Genomic DNA, 4,981 nt, shown 5'->3' with positions numbered 1-4,981 from the left:
ATATATATATATATAATTATCTCTGACCATTTATTCTATTAATAATAACAGGCTTAACTGTAATCATCAAAAACTACAGCTTTTACTTTTATTTTAAGAAAGTGAAGAATGCTGGTCCTCATATAGGACTCCTGTATTAAACCTCACCCACCCAAGGCTCAGGGTGGTTTGTGGAAGAGAAGGCAGAAAGACTGTAAGAGCCAGTGAGGAAGTACAAGCCCCAGGTACCCTGCTCATATGAATCTATTCCAGTGGGTCAGGATACACAAATTCCATGGGAAATCAAGCAGGCAAAAACTCAGCATAGAACTGTGGAAATGGAGAGTAGACTCCAATTTTAGCTGAAGAAATAATGACAAGTAATTACTACCAGGAGAAGAAGAGTTTATCTTCCTAAAGTGAGGGACTGTACATAAGCTGACTAGACCTTAGCAGATGAACTTGCACTGAGGAACGTCTGGGAACACTAACGTGACACAATAGACCTTATCACAGATGATAGAATGTATGAATTCCAGTGGGGGCAATGGGTTTGGTGCCAGTGAGAAAGAGGTTGTAAAGATGATTAAGATTGATTGTTTGATTGTGTATAAAATACACCAAAATTCAATGAAAACAAATTAAAGAACACAATATTAAAGCACTTTTCAATTAACAGTGTTAAAATATAAGAAACATACATTTTTCAATGAAGAATTTGACTTATTTTGAGCTCATAGAAATCTCTTCATTCCCTCTCTGTCTTTCCTCTCATTTCCTTCATGTTCCGTTAACTTGATCTTTCATGCTTCTTTGTTCTTTCACTTTATCTCTAGCAGATCTGCACTAAAAATTTTCACAAACTTTGTGCTCCAGTTTTCATCCTCATTCTCCCTTTGTAACATTCTTCTTTAAATTGAGCTTTACAGTGTTTTTGTTGCTCTCACATAAATCCCATAGCTCTCAGGGCTTAATTTTTATTCTGAAGTATAAATAGAAAAAATAACTTTCACATTCTTCACCTATACATTCCTGAGGAGTTCCTGTGAGAGGTAGCAGCCACTCAGGACACTGGATCTTGAGCTACACCCTTTCCTACTTGTATAATGCTTATGAAAAAGAACACACCCGTGGGAATTTTCAGGAAGCAGTTAATCATTCACAGCTGGCAGTCCTAATCAGTCTGTCTCCCAAAGTTCAAGAAAACTGCCTAGAGGAGATGGAGACTCATCACATCCGCCCTACTAGAAATAAATCTACCCTATGCTGAGGAGTAACCATGGAGTCATCTCTCCATTCCCATCTCCCAAAATTTCTGCAAATTTACAACAAATTTCTCTGTGTGGAAATATGTCTCTCTGGTACAGAACATTTCTTAGAGTCCAGCTTCTAAACATGGTTCCAACATGTATCTTATCCTAGTTCACTGTTTTTTGCACATCACTTGTTTAATATAATATATATTTATATATGTATATATATAATTAAATCACCAATTTCTATTGGATAAAATTTTTGCTGACTTCTTATTCTTATAGATTACTTAAAATGTAAAGTATTTTCTTCATTTCTATAATTTTCATTCAATAATCATCAACACACTCATGCTATTACCAGAGAGCCTATACAAATACATGAAGCACAAGAAGCACACAGAACAATAAAAAGACAGGACCAAAAAGGAAAATCCCCATGTTATATCATGGTAAAAACACTATATGTACAGATCAAACAGAAAATACTGATAACTGTAAAAGTAAAACAAACCAACAAATCACATATAAAGAAATCCCATGAGAATTACAGCTGACAAATCATAGCAAACTATGAATGCCAGAATAACCTGGACCAAAGTATTTCCAGTTCTAAATGACTGTAGATGTTAGCCCAGAATACTTTACCTTTCAAAAATGTCTATTATAGTTGAAGGGGCAATAAAAATCTTCCATGTCCTGAAGAGCCTGAAAGAATACGTGCCCACAAAACCAGTTTTTCCAAGATCACTTAAAGCAATACAAACAACCGAGAAAGGAACAACTATAGCCAAAGGCGAGAAAAAGAACCTTAAATGAAGGAATAATTGTGGAAACACAAAATTAGACCAAGAATGCAAACAGTAATCAAAACGGTGGCCAATACACATCTTTCAACAATAACTCTAAATATCAATAAACTGAACCCCCCAGTCCAAAGATACATACTAGTTGAAAGGATTGTTTTGTTGAGTGCAAGGAACTAATCTCAGCTTCAAGAACAGGCACTGCCTCACGGTGAAAGGATGGAAAAGTATATTCTAAGCAAATGGCACTAAGAAACCAGCAGGAATTACAATCCTAATATCTGACAAAGTACTTCAAACTAAAACTAAGAAGAAGAGATAAAAATGGTCACTTCATTCTTATTAAAGTATCAGTTAACCAAGAAGATATTACAGTAATGAACATATGTTTATGAAAGTCTAGTGCACCCAAATATATAAAAACAACACTATAGGAGTTTAAGACATGATAAACCCCAACTCAGTAATAGTAGGTGACTTCTAAATCCCCTCTCTCCAATAGACAGGTCAACTGGACAAAGAATAAACAGAGAGACATCTGAATTAAATGATACCATACATAAAAAGAACTTAACATTTTTTAATGTTCCACCCAGGCAATAAAAAATACTTTCTATTCAGTACCCCATGTAACTTTCTCAAAAATTGACCACAAACCTCAACAAATACAAAGAATTGAAAAAATCCCATGTAATCTATAAGAACACAATACAATAATGCTTAAAATCAACGCTGAAAAAAGCCCTAGTCACTACATGAACTCATGGAGATTAAACAGTACACTTTAGAATGATGAGTGTGACCAAAAAATTAAGAAAGAAATAAACAGAACTTCCCCAAAAATCTTATTAATCTATACACCCACTTCCCAAGTGGCACCTCCCATTGCCCCTCCCCCACTGGAGCCCATATACTCTGTCATCCCTGTTACTGTCCACTGAGTTTTCGGTGCCCCAACCATTCCCCGGTGCTTGTCCTTCCACTGAATCTAGTCAGCCTATCTAGAGATCCTTGTTTTAGGAAGATCAACTATTGCTCATCTAGCAACAATCAGTTGTCAATAGATAAGATTGGTGTCTGCTGTTCATTTTCCCAGTTCTATGCTGGGTTACTGTTTGGGAGTCTTTTGGGCTACCCTGGCAAATAACTCAAAGGAACGTATCTCCTGTCTGGCATTGTTTCTTGTTATGTATCCTTTAGCTATACATACAGACTCTTAAAAAATTGTATTGACCCCTTTAATCTTTGGTTGTACAATCTTTTTGGGTATTTAAGACCCTACAATCTGCCCAGATAAACCAATTTATTTTTACTCTGAAGGTTGTTTGAGGATCTGTTCCTCAAGGGTCACATTGGCTTGGGAGGAGCCCCTGGTTCCTTTCTTTTTCCAGTTCTGTCTATGCGAAGTTAATTCAAAGACCTGCTCAAACACGGCTGGCTTCACTTGGAAGCATGGAGGAAATGTTTCCTCTGTGTTGACCCACCTCTTTGTAGACTTGGCACTGGTTCAACTAAGAAAGAGATGGAGCAAGACACCAGAAAATGGAAAGATGATCTATGCTTATGGATTCGAAGAGTTAGGAGTATGAAAACAGCCATCCTGCCAAAAGCTGTGGGCGTCACACTTTGCCTCTTGGTGTAACTGTGCTTCTGTGGTGGTAATACCTAGGGCTGAGACCATTTGCAGTAAGTCAACTTTATCAAAAATTCAGTATGTTTTTATACAATGTAAGGAATTGGCAGTTACATGGGCTTTGGCAATTACATACAAAGATTTAAGGGTGAATAAGATGAGAAACAACATACAGCTTTAACTGGAGCCAGATAGGGCTGTTTGTAAAGCAAGATGCTTGAATTTTTACAAAGGGTTACCAGTGCCTATCTAGTAATTTATTGGCCACAATGTTTTCTTTCTGAGGCCAGAAAGCATAATAACCTTTTAGATTTTATCCCCGGAGTAAACTTTTACCCTGGTCTCACATTCTTTTAGCTAGTGAGAGCTGAGAGTTATTTCTTCAGAACAAGGACATGGGCTAATGTTGTTGACCAAGACACTTTGCCTCACAGTAAGGAGCTTAAACCTTTGACCCAGCCACTTTTCTCCAGATAGTCCTGCAGTGTTCAACAAGACAGGGATCTGAGGACTGTTGTATTCAGTGCCCCTTCCTTCAACAGAGATTGTAGAACTTCATTAGAGATTATAGGCTTGTAGGATTACTACACCAGATCTCAAAGTATACTACAGAGCTATAGTCATAAAAACAGCATGGTACTGGCATAAAAATGGACCCATCAGTCACTGGAGCATCATCATTGAAGAGTCAATCTTGAGTACATGTAATTTCATGCACTTGATATCAGAAAAAGGTTCCAAGAATGGTCAATGGAGGAAAGATAGCATCTTCAACAATGGTGCTGAAAAAACTGGATGTCTACCTCTAGAAGAATGAAATTAGATGCTTGTCTTTCACTTTGCAGAAAAGACAGCTCCAAATGGATCCAAGACCTCAATATGAAACTGGAAAATCTGAAACTACTAGAAGAAAACATTGACAACTTATAAGACATTTGTGGAACAGGTTTTTCTAAATCAGACAGAAGTTGCTCATGAATTATGGTCAGCAATCAACAAGTGGGACCTCATTAAACTAAAAAGCTTTTGTACAGAAAAAGAAAAAATCAAGAAGGTGAAGAGAAAACCCATAAAGTGGGAAAAAATATTCACCAGTGACACATCTGACTGAGGTTTAACTTCTAGAATATAGAAAGAACTCAAAAATCAAAGAAGCAAGAAAGCAAATGACCCAATTAAAAGATGTGATAACAATCTAAATGGAGAGTTCTCAAAGGAAGAAATTAAGATGTCAAAGAAACATCTCAAAAAGTGTTCAATATCGTTAGTAATTGGGGAAATGCAAATTAAAACTACCCTAAGGTATCACC

The sequence above is a fragment of the Nannospalax galili genome, unplaced genomic scaffold (assembly GCF_000622305.1).
Source record: "Nannospalax galili isolate Female #2095 unplaced genomic scaffold, S.galili_v1.0 scaffold1484, whole genome shotgun sequence".
NCBI classification, from domain to species: domain Eukaryota; kingdom Metazoa; phylum Chordata; class Mammalia; order Rodentia; family Spalacidae; genus Nannospalax; species Nannospalax galili.
The sequence above is the reverse complement of the archived record's forward strand: the minus strand, read 5'-3'. Positions refer to the sequence as shown.